The sequence below is a fragment of the Perca fluviatilis genome, chromosome 10 (genome assembly GCF_010015445.1).
Source record: "Perca fluviatilis chromosome 10, GENO_Pfluv_1.0, whole genome shotgun sequence".
NCBI classification, from domain to species: domain Eukaryota; kingdom Metazoa; phylum Chordata; class Actinopteri; order Perciformes; family Percidae; genus Perca; species Perca fluviatilis.
In genome coordinates, this window is record NC_053121.1 from 38,572,110 (window position 1) to 38,591,425 (window position 19,316).

Genomic DNA, 19,316 nt, shown 5'->3' on the forward strand with positions numbered 1-19,316 from the left:
CGGAGCCTTCGTGTTCTCGCGATCTCGTAGCGTCTCGCGGCCCGCAGCCCTTAGTTACTGTTGCTAAGGCAGCCGATTGGAGCGATACGTCTTCGCGGGCCCCATCTTGGTACGGAGTAGCCCGCCTCCTAATGCATGTGTGTCAATGGAGGCAGGAGGTTTATCTCTTATTAAAATCATAATTTCTCAATCAATATTTAACCAATTTTGAAGCGGTTTTCTTTGTTACAAACACCAGACATGTATCTATTATACAGGATACTTGGTTACATTTAAACTGCAGGTCTCCAAACCAAAATACCTTATCTTGTATATGGTAACAGTACGCAGCTTTAAGCCTTAACATCATTTAAACAGGTGGGTTATATAAACATTCATCCTCAGTACAGTTGTCATAAGATAAGATAATATAGACTTTATTAATCCCACACTGGGGGTTACAGCAGCTCAAAAGATTTTTTTTACACACATCAGAATAACACAAATACACATTAAAGGTGCAATATGTAATACTGACAGCTAGTGTTTTGTTGAACGAGGTTCCGTTGAAAACCCCAAAAAATTAAATGCTTTTGAAATGTATTACCTAAAAACAGCAAAAACTATACTCCTGCTTTTGATTTTGATTTTTGATTTACTTTCAAATCTATATGATTGCTTAACAATATAATCATGCTAAACATTGCGTTACTGAGATTATTATAAACATGCTTAGAGACATCTTAGTGTAAATTACTTTGTGTGACTGACCCTGCAGCCGTAAAGATGAAGTGTCAGTGGAGGCCCTGTGTTCATAAATTGCTTTGCACAACTGTGGAAGAGGAAGTGTCTGCAGGGTGCATACGTTTGGGGTTGAGGCCAGTTGAGCAGGGTTAGCATGGCGGCGTTAGCCAGGACCAGTCGGGATCACTTTACTGGCTGTGTCTCAATTGTTTTTGCGAGCAACCAACTCGGGTACTCTAGCTATATAAGTCAATGTGAGTACACAAATGTTGAAATGACATAAAATGCCCGTCCCTAGTAGCTGTGATAAATTAGCCTGAAGCTATGCTTACCTGTTCAGGAGGAAATAAGCCAATTCTGCGTCCTTTTGGGATCTAAGCTGTCTCCATCTTTCAAATACATCTCCAATATTTACCAGGGGGTTGTTACGTCTCTGGTCACACAACTGTTAGAAACATGCCGTTTTATTTTGTTTTTTAGGTTGGATAGAATCTATCTCCGTTGAGCCTGTTTGTTTGTTTGCTGCTTTCATGGCTGTACTACCGTTACAGCTGTAGCGCGCTGGGTTTACGTTTTTACAGGTATATCTGGCAACCCGGCCTGGCTGTCAAACTGGGCCGTTGATAACAACACACAGATCAAAACATAAACAGAAATTCCGTCACGGAATGTAAATTTCAAAAAGAAAAAATACTGACATTAGCATTGTTGTCAGAAAAGATAGAATTTCAGCTTAACATGTTTCCTTAATATCTGATGAGGCATTGGTGTCATTTTTGGATTTATTACAGTACTTATATTACATATTGGACCTTTAAGTAGACAAATAGAAAAAAATAGAATTAGTTCAAATAATAATAGTAATAAAATAAACATATTTACCCAATAAACACCCTTATCCTAACATATTGCACAGTTGGAGGTGACACAGAGTAATAAATAGATAAATATTCATAGTGCAGAATATTGTCCAGTGATGCTCATATTGCAGAACCAGCTAGCATTGCTACATTATGATGTTGTATTGAAGAGTCTGACTGCTGCTGGAATGAAGGACCTGAGGTAGCACCGAGGGTGAAGCAGTCTGCTGTATGTTGAAAAAAAGTAATATAAAATACATAGTTGATATCTGGAAATGGATTGAGGAGACTTCACAGATGACAGATTCAGATGTCTTCAGATTAGATGCAGCTTTATTCAGATATATAAACATACACACTCATAGATCAGCTTCTCACTGAACACTACATGAACACAGTCCTTTATACAGTTTTGGCCTCACATCTGGAGAACCAGCTGTCAATCACATCACCATAACAACTTAGGGTCCTCCAATTAGGTGGTCTCTGCTGTCGGGTAGGCCCCCTCCAAAGGTCACAGGAGAAGATTACATAAGTTGTTATCCAGCTCTCCTTTGCATGAAACATAATAATTACACCTGGAGAATATTAGTTCTCATGGCCTCCCGATCCTGTCATGGTGTCATACCCAGATGTTACCATAACTCTCACCACACAGGACCCCCCCCACATCAACAGTCAGTCATCAGTTGGCATGTGACGTTCACACACAAATAAGCTTATGCAATATATTGTAGGATATCTTTGAAAGCGTGCCGACTTAATATTCAACTTATCAATAGTATATATTATGTAGAAAAAAAGTCATAAAACTTTATAGCATAGTAATATAGCAAAAAATTATTAAAAGTCATATTATAGTATGTTGAAAATAGCCATAAAACTCATAGTATAGGATGTCGAAAAAAGTGAAAGAATTTATAGTATATTGAATAAAAGTCATAGTATAGTATGTAAAAAGAAAATCATAAAAAGTCATAATCAGAATCAGAAATACTTTAATAATCCCAGGGGGAAATTATTTTCGTTACCACTCCAGGTATACAAACAATAAAAACAACATATATTATCAAGACTTTAAACATATATACTAAAAACAAATATACAGTAATAATATATAAAAAATGGAATGTACAGCTTTAATGTGCAAATAGTGCAATAAAAAGAGAAATGATTGTCTATGTTGGGATGAGTTTAGTGCATGTCGAAATATAGCATGTCGAAACAATTCAGGGCTCCAGACTAACTTTTTTTTAGTAAAAGCACAGTGGCCTGTGGTGGCAAATTTTATTTTAACCATTTGTTTAATGATATTAACCATTGGTTTGATTGTTTTAGAACACCACAAGATTTAGCTTCTTCATGTGTAGATTCAAAAGGCTCCAAGTGAAATAGTTGGCAACCGTGAACTATAGCCCAGTAGAGTTATTTAGTTCTACTAGCCTGAACCTTCTCACATTGTTGTCTTTTCCTTAGATAGAAGTGGAGAAGGCCGATGATTGTTTACGACAGTGAGAACTACGTAGCTTTCTGTCTCCTGAGATAAACAGTTGTTTAGGCTAATGTTAGGAACAGAGAGCAAAGGGGAAGGTGAGACAATGGGGTGACTGTAATGATGTCCTCTTCTTGATTATGGCCATGCTAAAAGATAAACTTAGAGGGGTGGCTTAACGGACTTTCTTCACTATATGATGTTTGGATGTTTAGACTTTAGGTTAGAAAGACATTTTCAGTTGTGCTGCGTGTACCTTTGAAACTGTGTTTTCTCCATTTGCAAATGTAAATAAATACTCAAAGACCAAACTTTGGTTTAATTCTCAAACAGTCGTTGTTCGTTTTGATTTTATCATGAATATCACTAACTCTGCTGCTTCAAGGAAAACTTCCACGACAGGCCCCCAACTGAAAATTTTAGGGGCGCAACCAGAAAATTTAGGGGCACACACCGTAAATAATCTTTCCCTCTGTAATTACAAAACAATTATTTCAGTTGTACAAATAATTCCAAACCTATTCATCCTACGTACTAAAAACTGTAACCACACTTGAAACCACTTTATCGGCATTTCCGTGACTCACCGTGACTTCAACAAAACCGCAGAGCTGACATAGTTAGCATCGTCTGCAGCTCTGCGTGTGCAAGTGTGTGTGTTTTTATGTCAGAGCTCTGCTCTCTGTCCATTTTCAGAGAAGACAGATAAGCTCGCGCTTACGTGCTCTCAGGCACCGAAATTTCAACGTTTAACATGTAAAAAGAGGGGGCAACTTTACTGGTCGCACATGTGCGACTGAAAGTAAAATTCAAAATGCAACCAGACCAGTCTAGAGCCCTGCAATTAATAAAAAGTCATAGTATAATGTCGAAAAAAATCTTTAAGTCAGAGTATGTCAAAAAAAAGTAATAGAAAAGTCATAGTATGTATAGTAGTAGTAGTAGTAGTATAGTATGTGGATAGTATAGTATGTTGAAAAAAGTCATAGGGCCCTATTTAAACGATCTGAAACGCAAGTGTGAAACGCAAAACGCAAGTAGCTTTGTGGGCGGATCTCGGGCGCTGTTGCTATGATACCGGCGGGATAAATGAGTCTTGCGCCCGACGCAAATCTTAAATGGGTTGGTCTGAAGCAGCTAGGTGTGGTTTGGGTGTAACGTTAAAATAACCAATCAGAGCGTCATCTCACATTCCCTTTAAGAGCAGGTGCGCTTGTTCCGTGGCGGATCGCTATTATGACGGCGGATTTGCCTGGCAATGTTGCTGCGGCCTCTCGGGCGCATCTCATCAAGTCTGGAGAGGATTGCTGCAGCCATGCAGCGTGGCCTTCCAAACGCACCACCTGCAACTGTTGTGCCCCTTCCTCCTCCCCCAACTCCATCTCCGTCCACCCGCTCCACCAGGAGCGCATCGCGCATTGCCACTCCCGGACCAGATGTGTCAACATCACGTCTCCTTAAGTCCTCTAATATTTCCTCATTTATGTCATCAACACATCCATGATTCATGGAAATGTGTAAAACACAACAAGCCACAAAGAATGCTGCGACTTTTTGAGGACTGTACTGTAAAATGCCTCCTGACCTATCCAAACACCTGAAGCACATTTTCAGTAATATTTTTCTTTGTAATTATGTATGATTTTCAAAAATGTTAACTGCTGTAGATGAGAGAAGTGTATGCGCGTTGTGCACACGCTACATTATGGCCAAGCATGCGCCCCTAAAATAGCATCTGAATAACGCGCTACAGACTTTAGACTAGTACCACTGACTTTAGACTAGCACCACTGACTTTAGACTAGTACCACTGACTTTAGACTAGCACCACTGACTTTAGACTAGTACCACTGACTTTAGACCAGGTTTTTCCTGGTCAGTGGCGGAATTGTTTTCTGAAACTGCAAAATAGCACCACGTAACATTTGGAACACGCTTCCTCTTTTTGCTGAACCGGCCCCGGGAGCGCAAATACATTCCCTAATTTACCGACGTGCGTCTGTGGAGGGAAAAGTCCACTGTGCGTCGGGTGCAAAATAGGAATGATACATGCGTCGGTGTACAAAGGCAATTGTGCTGAGTGCAAGATAGGGCCCATAGTATAGGATGTCGAAAAAAGTAATAAAAAGTCATAGTGAAGTATGTCGAAAGTCATAAAAAGTCATAGTGAAGTATGTTGAAAAGTCATAGTATAGTATTTAAAAAAAAGAAAAGAAAATAACAGTATAGTATGTCGAAAGGTAGTGAAAAGTCATAGTATATTATGTTGTAAAAGTCAAAAATGTCATAGTATAGCATGTTGAAAAATAACAAAGTCATAGTATAGTATGTCAAAGAAATCAATAAAAGTCATAGTATAGTATGTCAAAAAAGTCATTAAAAGTCATGGTATATTGTTAAAAGTCATAGTATAGTATGTCGAAAACATTTATAAAAAGCCATAGTATAATATGTTGAAAAAAGTAATAAGTCATAGTATATTATGTCGAAAAAATCATTAAAAATCATATCGTATGTCGAAAAAGTAATAAAAAGTAATGTTATAGTATGTCGAAAAAAGTAAAAAAAGTCATAGTATAGTATGTTGAAAGGTCGTGAAAAGTATAGTATCTAAAAAAAAAGTCAAAAATGTCATAGTATAGTATGACGAAAAAAATTACAAAGTCATAATATAGTATGTCTACGGAAGAGGATTAGGGCCACTGGTGAAAAAAATATTTGAGTTCTGACTTTATTCTCAGAATTCTGAGATTAAAGTCAGAATTCTGACTTTATTCTCAGAATTCTGACTTTAATCTCAGAATTCTGACTTTAATCTCAGAATTCTGACTTTATTCTCAGAATTCTGACTTTAATCTCAGAATTCTGACTTTAATCTCAGAATTCTGACTTTATTCTCAGAATTCTGACTTTAATCTCAGAATTCTGACTTTATTCTCAGAATTCAGACTTTAATCTCAGAATTCAGACTTTAATCTCAGAATTCTGACTTTATTCTCAGAATTCTGACTTTAATCTCAGAATTCTGACTTTATTCTCAGAATTCTGACTTTATTCTCAGAATTCTGACTTTAATCTCAGAATTCTGAGAATAAAGTCAGAATTCTGACTTTAAAGTCAGAAGTATGGGTACCTGTAAGGGACCAATGAGAGGGAGTAACTTTGCATGATGGAGAACCACACACTGAACATGTCGAACTTGGATATAAGTGAGTTTTTGCAGTTGAGGGGTCCCAGATGAAGCAATTACATTACTGGAAGAACAAAAGGTGAGTAAAAGAGAATTATACGTTGGTTTGGTGCCTGGTGTTTGTAAAGACTACAGAAATGCTGCGGATATGAAATGCACACACGAGTTAGCTAGCAACGTTAGCATGTTTTTAAGCTAATTGCATGTTTCTGACGTGCAGTGTCCGCTGATGAGACACTCGTTTTAGTATGAAACTCTGTTCTTTAGTGTTTTTAATGTTTTAACGACTGAGTTGGATTATCACAAGTTAATTCATCCACCAATTCAACTGGGCTGTGGACAAATAGAAGTTAAATTAAGCAAATAAAGGAGTATGACAAGGAGTGTTCAAAGTTACTGACAGACATTGTATGATTTCAAGTTTATATAAATATATGCACAGGTATTTTACTCCTTAGAATAAATGAACCTATCAATTTGCTTTTGAACCATTGTATTTAAAATGATTGAGAGATCTGGTAAATCTTGTCTAGTTGTCAAAGGTTTCAGTTGGATTGACACAGAGCCTAATTTGAAAAGGGTCGATTTATGAGGCTTAACCTTATTATTTATGGAATATGCACTTTGGAGATAATTGTCTTTTTTCTTTGTTATTCTGTGCAGATTGACAGCGACGTCATTGTGCTCATGGATGATGCAATGCTGACAAATTACATCCCCTCCTATGGAGACCGAATCGCCCTCTTCAATTACTGTTAAAGCCTATGATTTGATCAGTTTTGCTGCTCACAACAATGCCTGCTATGTCAGATTTGGATGAATATATCAAACTCTACTTCAGACTTTCTTTCAGTAACAAAGAAATACTTGCAATTTTAGCACACAACAATCAAATAGTAATAAGTGTCCGGACTTTAAAGAGAATTTGTAGAAGACTTGGTCTGTTCAGAAGGAAGAACCAGTCTGACTTGGATGAAGTGCTGGCCTTTGTTCAACATGAGGTCATGACCAATGGACAGATGCAGGGTTACCGTTGGCTACATCTTCGTGCAGTTCAACGGGGATTTGTTGTATCACAAGATACCATCAGACGCATCATCAAATTGGTTGATCCACAAGGTGTGGAATTAAGACGAGCCAGACGGCGAGAAAGGCGTCAATACAGCTGTAGAGGGCCAAATGCGCTTTGGCATATGGATGGCTATAATAAGTTAAAGCCCTATGGCATTGCCATCAATGGCTGTATAGATGGCTTTAGTCGCTATGTGTTATGGATGGAGGCCTATACTACGAACAGTGATCCTAAAGTAGTTGCAAGTTACTTCATCAAAACAGTTTCAAGCATAGGGGGAAGTCCAGAGAGGATTCGTGCAGACAGGGGAACAGAAAATGGTTGTGTAGAAGAAATGCAGATATTTTTGCGGTGCAACCACCCAGACAGTTTTGCAGGGGAGAGAAGTTTCCTTTATGGAAGAAGCACAGCAAACCAGCGCATTGAGGGATGGTGGGGTACCCTCCGCAAACAAAGTGCACAGTTCTGGATGAACTTATTTCAAACTTTTCAGGATGATGGCCACTTCACAGGAGACTTTTTGGACAAAAATCTCATCCAATTCTGTTTCCTTAATCTTGTTCAGGTAATAATCTTTCCTCACCTTCTGAAATGAGTCCGTAATAAATGGAGTATAGTAATAATAATAGCAAAGCCTGGAAGGTGATTTAATGTCACATTAAATCTCTTCATTTTTTCCTCATTTACAATATCTCTTACTAAAAGGCAGGTAAAGGGTATTCATTATAGGCTGGATCTACCTACACAAATATAGTATGAACTGTGCTTATCTTGGACCTGTTAAAATCTATTATTGCTCGGCATTTTTCCTCATTCGCCCACCATATAACTCTTGATGGCAGACACGAGGTCTCACACCTATTAGGGAATTATATCTATACATTCAGTAGTGAACATGTGCCGATCTATCTCCTACAGTCAACTTTAAATCAGTATAAAAGTTATTGGTAACATGGGATCATAAATGTGCAGCATGACAATTGAACATCTCATCTCTGAGGCAGAAAAACCTATTCCTATACTTCACATTCATAAACCTTAGAATAAAGAAAAAGAAAACAAATCGGAGTCAGCAAAACAAGTCTGTGCAATGGCAAAAATAATGCCACGACCCTGCGACGTCATGTCACACACGAGAGATGTAACCGTAGGCTATTGTTTAGATAAGAAGCTCCCTGGAAATCTAAAAAATATATTTAGTCATCAAGCGCAGCCATGCAGCTACCAGTGATTTGCAGTGTCTCGGTTCAAACATTTTTAGGTTATTTTACATTAAAACCTCTTGCTTATTTTGCATTTAATGAAATACTGTAACATGATAACTATGATATGAATGTTCAATTAGTGCAACTAATCACAATATGACCGATGATTGATCATTGATCAGTTACAGCTTGAAACTTTCATTCAGAGCCTCCTTTTAGGATACAGTTACTGTATGCACTGACAAAGTATTAGTAAAGTAAAGTATTACAGTATCAGTGCAGCATTGTTCTGTGTGCTCGTGCTGTTTGGTGAAAATTCCATTCTCTTGCTGCTTAGTTTTACAGTGATTAGTGTGGCATGCTGTATCTGTTCACTGTTGACTTAGCTGATGAAATGCAGAAAACCTAGGTTTCAGTTTAGGCAGCAGTTGCATAGTTTAAGACCAACTACAGTACAGGCCAAAAGTTTGGACACACCTTCTCATTCACGTATCCGTTTTATTTTCATGACTATTACATTGTAGATTCTCACTGAAGGCATCAAAACTACGAATGAACACACATGGAATTATGTACTTAACACAAAGTGTGAAATAACTGAAAACATGTCTTATATTTTAGATTCTTCAAAGTAGCCACTTTTGCTTTTTATTAATAAGGGAAAAAACTTCCACTAATTAACCCTGACAAAGCACCCTGTGAAGTGAAAACCATTTCAGGTGACTACCCTCATGAAGCTCATTGAGAGAACAACAAGGGTTTGCAGAGTTACCAAAAAGCAAAGGGTGGCTACTTTGGAGGAATCTAAAATATAAGACATGTTTTCAGTTATTTCACACTTTTTGTAATACATAATTCCATATGTGTACATTCATAGTTTTGATGCCTTCAGTGAGAATCTAAAATGTAAATAGTCATGAAAAATAAAGGAAATGCAGTGAATGAGAAGGTGTGTCCCCTTTGGCCTGTACTGTATACTCACTATGTTTGTAGTCTGTATTTACTGTGTTTGTTTCTCTGCAGGATGAACTGGATGAAGTTGTCAACACATGGAATTTTACACAAAATCAGCAGCACGTCAAGTGATGATGCGGCGGGTCGGGCCATTTGTGATGTACTCATTTCCAGAGTTGCACAGTGCTGAGGATAGACTGAAACCAATTGTCATGGAGGAAGTCACTTTGTGTATGGAAGAGTGTACCTCCCAAAAGGCCAGTTTCCGTTAACGAAACTGTTTTTGAACTGTGTTGTCTCCTAATGGAGGAGAAAGGATGGAATGCTCCAGCAGATCCACTTGATGCAGCTGATCTGTACATCTTGTTAAGAGAGGAAATACAGAAAAATTATTTGATGTGTTTAAGATGAATGGATGTTGGATGCAAACAAAATGCCTACTCTTAAGAGATGAAATTAGAAAACTACAATTCAAGACCCTTAATAAAAATAGCAATTGTAGTTACATTTTTATTTAAAAAAGTAATTAGTCAATTTGTTTTTTTCTGCAAAAAATGGGGAAAAATAAAAGTGTTAGGTACTATACTATATGCAGTGAGGACATATAAGGAATAAACTGGGTTCTAGAGCTTGTAAGCACTGAAAGAACTTAAGATGGTTTAAAACAACCCATGATAGTGTTATATGTATATTAAGTTGTTTTAATTTGCCAAATATGTATCAAAAATATAGGCGTTGCTATTCCGTGTGTTCCTAAGAAATGTTTGACCCCCAGCAACACCATTTTCATGTATTTCTCTGATCATCGTGTATCTACTATTAAAACTTTCAGCATAACTGTTTTAGTTTTTGTGTAAGATCAGCTCTTTCTAGGTAAATTGCTAGCTCTGTTTAATTGTGACTAGTTGACACCTTGCACTGGGTGACTGGTTTTTAATCCCAGTGGAATGATTTTTTCATCCTTGTGTCAAATATGAATGACTAATAAACACTTTAACACTAATATTCTTGAACTGTATTTTAAACCTCATGTACCACATCACTTTTACCCATATGGAAAGAGAGCTTCATCAACATTCAATTGAATACCTGAATACAAATGTGAAAAAGTAACATTTTATTAACATTAAAACTTCATATTAAACATTTTATTGGTAATACAATAATAAGATGGTTAAATCTCATAACCACATAGCCTGGTCTGTAAAGTGCATATAACCAGAATGACTTGACTTTTTAAACTAACATTTGACTATTAAAAGAAACATTTAACATGTTTACAGTAAAGACGCTTTAAAAGAAATCTCAAATAATGAGATGGTCACAAGCTAAACGTGCATGAACACCACATGACCAATTCTACATAATACATGCAGTATATGAAGCATGCAATTTTATATTGATGCTTTAAAAAATAAAATATATATCCTTAACATTGTCTCGTATAGCCTCTATCAATGCATCTTCTACAACAGTAACCTAATGTAAAAGATCATTAACACCCCAGGTCAACATTGGCTATTCAACCAGGGTCTGTTACCTCAAAAGTTATATCATAAAATCAAAATCATACATGTAGTGTAGAATTAAGGCAAGTGTTAATACTTATGACAACCTGCAAAGCTATATGCCAGACTTGCTTTTAGTAACAAAGAAATACCTAAATAAATAATAGAAATAATAATTAAAATGAGAACCTGAGGATTTGGAACATGGATTCCTAAACAACTACAGCCATTTGGCATTGCTAGTATCAAATGTGTTGATCCACAAGGTAATGTAAGAACGCACAATTATCAGACTGCATTGTATAGTGCATGTGCAATATCAAACAGTAAATGTATTCAAATTAAAAGCCATCAGTTTTTCTGCTCACAATTCTTGCATTCCGGATTTGATGACCTTAATCAAACTTTGTTTCAGTAACAAAGCTATATTTGCAATTTTAGCACATAATAATCAGATAGTAATAAGTAAACTTTAAAGACAATGTATGTATCAGACATTGTCTGTTCAGAAGGAATAAAAATTCCAACATGACATCATAAGATACCATTAAATAGGTTTTAGGTATTTAGGTAATAGGTAATAGGTATTTTAACAATAATCAGCATTATTTAAACTTTAAAGACCTGAAAGACATATAATGCAACATTTTGCAAACATGGCTAATGCAAAATAGTATAGACCGGGAAAATAACAATAGTGTTGAAAAACTGCCAGCCTTACTTTTAGATTATGTATGGTTGTAATTAGTTCAGACTTAAAAAAATTGGTCTGACTAGAACAATACGCTTGTTGGTCCAACATGACATTCCAGCCAATAGTCAGTTGTGGCTTGGGAACACTTGGCTGAAATGAAATGGTTGTTTACACACAACTTTCACATGGGTCATTATTTTGCAACTTACAAAAAAATCCTATAGCTGATATAGCTGACTGCATAAAGCAGTGATGAAGCACGCCACAGTTGTTGCTGCTGTTGGAATGGAATTCTTAACCTTAATTAAACAAACAAAACATGTGACACATGTACCCTTCTGTACAGCAAGGTTTGTGTTGTACAGCTGGATAACTTGATCTGGTGGAGATGAATATGGCTTTGGTAATGATCAGTATGACAGTTTGTTGTGGTATGTGAATGCACGCACCAAAACACATGAAACGATAATATAGTTTTTGTGCAAAGCTAGCGGCTTCCTTCTGCACAGCTGGAGCAACTTGTCTCTTGACTATTAAGGGTCATGCTGAAGTGCTTATTATACAGTATGTCCTGAAGTATCTATTCCTCACACTTCCTTGCATTTCTATCCTTGAAATCCTGCATTAGTTCAAATGTGAAAAGTCTTAACAGTGGCTTGTTGTTGGATAGGTTTTGTCAATCTAAACAATGTCCATTACCCAGACATTGCTTTCAAGAACTGCATTAAATTCTGAGCGAAAGTCTGGGAAGTTCTCATAGCTGTCAGCTATATGCAGAATCTTCCCACATGTGTGCCCCAAACTGGTCTTCTTGTGAACTCTGTCATTTCTTCAAATTCCACATAGATGCTGTCTGTAACTATGAGATCAGATCCAGTGCAGAAGCGCAGGAATTTCTGAAGTTTACTTTCATCTAGCTCCTGATGAATCTTTTCAGATGATTTATGACTTCCTTCTGTTTTGTAGTCAAATCAACGTCAAATTTCCGCAGCTTGCAGACCTTTTTGTGGTTGGTTGCAGGTCAGAGAACAACTTGGTCAGTGCTTCTGGACTGAGAGAGAGGATGATGATGGTGATCTTCCTCCAGCAGTCACTGACAAACATGGGTTTTTGGACAAGTTCTTTGTGCGATATTTCATCAACTATTGTAGGAAGAGTCTCCCCGTGATTCTCCTTCTACAGTCATAGCTGCTCTAGAACTTCCACAAGATCATCAGAGTCAACTGCGGACAAACTTTCATCGCTTGCATCAAAACCTCACGTTCTTGGCTGCTCTACAAACTGCAGAAAATGTGCTTTAAGGTCACTATACACATTGTTGAAAAGCACCTGTTCAAGAAAGGGAGTGCAAGTTTGTTTGGCAAATATTGACAATCTTGGTAACCCTTTCACAAGGATTCTGCCAATTGCCTTCCATGTTTCCAGCAGGAAGTCGTGGCGAATGAAGGGCACTTTAACTGTTGTACCAAGTGTACATCTATCATAGAATTCCTGCCAGAAGCAGCTGAGAACATCTCTAATACCCCAGATCCACTGCCTGCTTTTTTTTGTTGTCTGGAAGTATGCATTTCACATTCAGTGCTTTCTTCAAAATCTCTTCATCCGGAGAAAGCTGTAATCATGTCATTTAAAGTGTTAGCATGATGTATGGTGATCGTTATCACATCCTCTGGATGAGCTGAATCGGTAGGCATAGGAAAACCCTCATAGATCAATGTGTCCTCTGTGTCTTCTTCAGTGCCGTGAAATGGGAACCAAAGGTAATTTCAGAGTCCACAGACACATTTAAAGAAGACTGGACTCCATCAAAACCAAGCATGACCTCTCCCACTTGTAGTTCTGCTGTACTGATTTCATTGCCAACTGTGTGCAGAGACAAGAATGACTTCAGATGTCTCGTTGGCATCATCTTCAAGATCTTTTGGCTTTGTTGCAATGTAAAAGCTGCTAACATTGTGGCCTTGCAGTCTCGTACATAGTGCCAATGGACAGGCACGGTCAACAGTAAGGTGGTTCTGTTTGAAGTCCCACACCTCAAACTCAAAATCTGATTCTGGTCCTTTAGGAGATATTCCATCGGGGGGAAAAAGTTTCTTTCCTTCTTGAAGGATATATTTTTAATCCAGAATTAACTGCCAATTGAATTTTTCTGGTGCCACCTCCCCTGCTTTGCCCTCACCTGTTTGGCTATGTGACCGTCACTGTGAATCCATCCTATCTCTATATTTCGCGTGTTGTTTTTAGCTTCTTTGTCTGTGTTGTTCTTGTGTCAGCATGTGATATGTTTTCCTTGGTAGCTCTTCCTTTCTGACTTTCATTTTCTCACCTAAGTTTTCTAAAAGCCCTTGTTTTCGCTGAGATAGGCTTTTACTTTGGCAGTAATTGAAGAGGGCGAATCGGTCTCCATAGGGAGGGATGTAATTTCACAGTGTTGCATCATCCATGAGCACGCTACGATGCCGTACGGTCAATCTGCACAGAATAACAAAGAAAAAAAGACAATTATCTCTAAAGCGCACACATCCATAAATAATAAGGTTAAGTTCCCTCATAAATCTGACCCTTTCAAATTAGGCTTCTTGTGTCAATCCAACTGAAACCTTTTGACAACTAGACAAGATTTCACTTTCAGTCTCAACCATTTTAAATACAATGGTTCAAAAGCAAATTGATAGGTTCATTTATTCTAAGGAATAAAATACCTGTGCATATATTTATATAAACTTGAAATCGCTGCAATGTCTGCAGTGACTTTGTACACCTCTTGTCATAATCCTTTATTTGCTTAATTTAACTTCTATTTGTTCACATCCCAGTTTAATTGGTGGATGAAATTAACTTGTGATAATCCAGATGTGTGCCATACTGCTTTCTAAAGTGTTTATACCTTAACGCTAAGCAAAACGAAATAGTTTGAGGTGCTTGCTGACTTTGTAACCATCGCAGCGGAACCAAAGCGGAGCTTACTGAATTACCAATACAGGTTTCCTCTCATGCAATATACAGCTGTGATTGTATGGCTACAGGTTTCCTCTCATACTTAATATACGAAGCTGTGTGTTAAATAGTACAGGTTTCCTCATACTTAATATAAAGCTGTGTGTTAATAATGCAGGTTTCCTCTCATGTAATATACAGTTGTGTTAATAATACAGGTTTCCCCTCATACTTAATATACAGCTGTGTTAATAATACTACGGAGGTTTCTCTCATGCCAATATACAGCTGTGTTAATAATGCAGGTTCCCTCTCATGCATAATATACAGCTGTGTTAATAATACAGGTTTCCCTTCATATCTTAATATACAGCTGTGTTAATAGTACAGGTTTCCCTCTCATCACTTAATATACAGCTGTGTTAATGGCCACGGGTTTCCCTCATGCCAACAATATACAGCTGTGTTAATAATACAGGTTTCCCTCTCATACTTAACATACAGCTGTGTTAATAGTACGGGTTTCCTCTCATACTTAACAGTATACGGCTGTGTTAGCCAATACGGGTTCCCTCTCATGCTTAATATATACAGCTGTGTTAATGGCTGGGTTTCCCTCTTTATATACAGCTGTGTTAATAATACAGGTTTCCCTCTCATACTTAATATACAGCTGTGTTAATAATACAGGTTTCCTCTCATACTTAATATACAGCTGTGTTAATAATACAGGTTTCCCTCTCATACTTAATATACAGCTGTGTTAATAATACAGGTTTCCCTCTCATACTTAATATACAGCTGTGTTAATAATACAGGTTTCCCTCTCATACTTAATATACAGCTGTGTTAATAATACAGGTTTCCCTCTCATACTTAATATACAGCTGTGTTAATAATACAGGTTTCCTCTCATACTTAACAATATACAGCTGTGTTAATAATACAGGTTTCCTCTCATACTTAACAATATACAGCTGTGTTAATAATACAGGTTTCCCTCTCATACTTAACAATATACAGCTGTGTTAATAATACAGGTTTCCCTCTCATACTTAATATACAGCTGTGTTAATAATACAGGTTTCCCTCTTATCTTAATATACAGCTGTGTTAATAAAACAGGTTTCCCTCTCATACTTAATATACAGCTGTGTTAATAATACAGGTTTCCTCTCATACTTAATATACAGCTGTGTTAATAATACAGGTTTCCCTCTCATACTTAATATACAGCTGTGTTAATAATACAGGTTTCCTCTCATACTATTAATATACAGCTGTGTTAATAAAACAGGTTTCCCTCTCATACTTAACAATATACAGCTGTGTAAATAACGATTAAAACTGTAGATGAATGTCAGCATGTGGACCGGCAGCGCTGTGTCTCTCCATGTTGCAGGTGAGCCGTGTGTAGGGCTGGGTATCGTTCAGAATCTTTCCATCCGGTGCCAATTTCGATATCTCAGTTTCGATACTGGTTCCTAACGATACTTTTTTCGATACCATATGTTTTAAAATCCATTTCAACATCAACAAAAATATATTAAACACAAAGCTTTTATTTTCCACCTTACTTTTGAATCAAAACAGTTATCAAAATTAAAAAATTCTGGTAAAACTGCTCACTCAGAGTAACATTAATAAAAGTGCCTTGCTGTACAAGCTCAGCCTGTCAGTCAGTCATCAGGGCAGAGAAACCACCGTTGTGGCTGCTTGTAAGAGGAAGTGTAACGTCAACATCACCGCGACTGCTTTCGGCTCGCCATTAATATCATATCACAGCAAACGCTGTCTGCGTGAAGTTTTAAAAAACTGTAACCACACTTTAAACCAACCGAGACTCTCTGTGACTTCAACAAAACTGCAGACAGTTTACTCCGTCCGCACCTCTCCGTGTGTGTGTGTGTGTGTGTGTGTGTGTGTGTGTGTGTGTGTGTGTGTGTGTGTGTGTGTGTGTGTGTGTGTGTGTGTGTGTATATGTTCGTCGGTCGGAGCTCCGCTCTGTGTCAATATGCAGAGAGGACAGATAAGCTTGCGCTCAGACGCTCAGACGCTTTTGGAACCAAAATTTGGCACCGAAATTTTTTTCGATACCATAAAAGTATCGATGTTCGGTACCCAGCCCTAGCCGTGTGTGAGTGAATGGGGGGGGGCTGCGCGGAGGAGAGATCCAAACACAGGCACGGCTTTATAGAAGGAGTGGGTCATGTAACGCAACATTAAACCATATCCATATAAACGACATCGCTTCGTTCGTGGAGAGGCAGCGGATGCGAGGACGTTACGTGCACCGGTGCGACCTAGGAAAGATCTTAGTCGCACCCTACAAATTTGTAGGGTGGCACCCTAGAGCCCTGGTCCACATGTTCTGGTTTTGAGACAGAGAGGGGGTGAAAGGGGGAAGTCTCATTTTTTGCTGACCGCTGTTTTTCATGTTGTTTTCATGCTTTCTAATGCTCCTTAATGCTGTTTTATCATGCAACTGGATTTAGTTTTTCCACATTTTCAAATGCAAATAAATCTATTTGGATCCGTGATCAATATGCGCGTCTGGCAAGTTATTCCTCTATTCAGCCTTGATAGCAAAGAAATGACCAAACTGGAAGGAAACCAAGCTCATACGAGGCCGTAGCCACACACAGAAATACTGGATCATCACCTTTGAGATCACACACACGGACGCCCGGCAATTAGCGGAGAACGGTGGTCGCCTGACAGCACCACACCCAACCAGCGGTATGTAACCTGTGTTTTGTGTTATGGCTTGTTTGAAACACAGTTTGAATGGGTTACTGCCACTTTTTTTTTTTGGGATTCATATAAAATATTGGAAAAAACTGACATTGCGATATATTTTCATTGCAATATGAAAAAAGACAAATTTTTATAGGATGACATAAATAGCTCTATTTGGAAATAATAAACAATTCTCGACTACTGGAGTGGTTTTTTTCATGCCTTCCAGTCTGGTTTTTGACCCCACCACAGCACTGAGACGGCTCTTGTTAAAGTCTTTAATGACATCCACTTAAACACAGATAGGGGCAAAACCTCAGTCTTAGTATTACTTGATCTCAGTGTTGTATTTGACATGGTCGACCATGACATATTACTAGACCGACTGGATAACTGGGTTGGCCTTTCTGGCTCAGTACTAAACTTGTTTGGATCCTATTTAAAAGAATAGGGATTACTTTCTATAGGTAATTATGCATCTAAGCATACACATATGAAGTGCAGAGTTCCCCAAGGCTTCATTCTGGGGCCTCTCCTGTTTAACATCTACATGCTTCCACTGGCACCATTAAAAAAGTCAGCGCTCAGCTTCAAATGACAATATTAAAAACCGACAAAGCAAGAAATTTTGGTGTAGTCATGGACTCAGACCTGAATTTCAACAGCCACATTAACACATTTACAAAGTCAGCCTATTTTCATCTTTAAGGGTTAAAGGACATATGTCTAAGCAGGATTTAGAAAAACTTGTCCATGCTTTTATCTTCAGTAGAATTGACTATTGTACCGGTGTCTTTACAGGTCTCCCTAAAGAAACTCAGACAGCTGCAGCTGATTCAGAACGCTGCGGCTAGAGTCCTCACTAAGACCAAGAAAGTGGATCACATCACTCCAGTACTGAAGTCTTTACACTGGCTTCCAGTGCCTCAAAGAATTGATTTCAAAATACTTTTGCTAGTTTATAAATCACTAAATGGTTTAGGGCCAAAATACATTTCTAATCTGCTAGTAAACTATGAGCCACCCAGACCTCTCATGTGGTCTGGGACAGGTCTACTTGTTGTCCCCAGAGTCAGGACTAAACCGGGGGAAGCAGCATTCAGTTTTTATGCTCCACATATCTGGAACAAACTTCCAGATAACTGCAGGTCTGCCGCAACTCTCAGTTCTTTTAAATCAAGGCTGAAGACCTTTCTTTTTGATGTTGCAGTTTTTTAAATAATTGTTTATTTCTTATACAGCACTGTAACTTTTATTCTCATATTTTATCAGTTTTTTTAATTTGTTTTTAACTGCTCTTTAGTGTTTTATGTAAAGCACTTTGAATTGCCCTGTTGCTGAAATGTGCTCTACAAATAAAGCTGCCTTGCCTGACATGCCACCATTGTATTCATATAATACTATCAATCCAGGCTAAAGTGAATGATATAAATAATGCATTCAGGTTGCTTCCTCTAAATTTCAGGTTGTGGTCGACTAGCTGGGCCTGCTTGTTAGTTTGATAAAAAAAAATCCTAAAGAAACACTGAAAGGAGAACGGTGAAAGTTTACTTTATAATCGATAATCACATCGCGTACATCGCCATATAGATGATGAAAATAAATATCGTGCAGCCCTAATTCATACTGTGATGATCATTTACATCCGTCTGCATGCACAAAATGAGAGGATCAAGAGCTGGTTCAACTTCACCTGAAATGGAGAAAAGAAAAATGATTCTGACTGAAAAGGTTCTGGCAAGCAAGATTCAGAGTGAATTCAGACCCAGTGTAAACAGGAAGTAAACTAATGAAAGGAGCACATAGGGTCTCTCAAGGGAGCTCATGAGAGATGATCAAAATGATTCACAAGTTAAAACACTAACTTGTTCTGCTGCAACTGTCTGAAAATGCCACTGCATTGCCTAAATCGCTGATGTCTTTAATCCCATCTGATGAACAA

General features: G+C 37.8%; 1 protein-coding gene across 2 annotated transcripts in view; it reads right to left on the reverse strand.

Moving 5' to 3' along the window:
• Positions 1-19,316, reverse strand: part of LOC120566816 (exosome complex component RRP40-like) — a 279,666-nt gene that overhangs the window by 204,641 nt on the left and 55,709 nt on the right. The window lies entirely within an intron of this gene.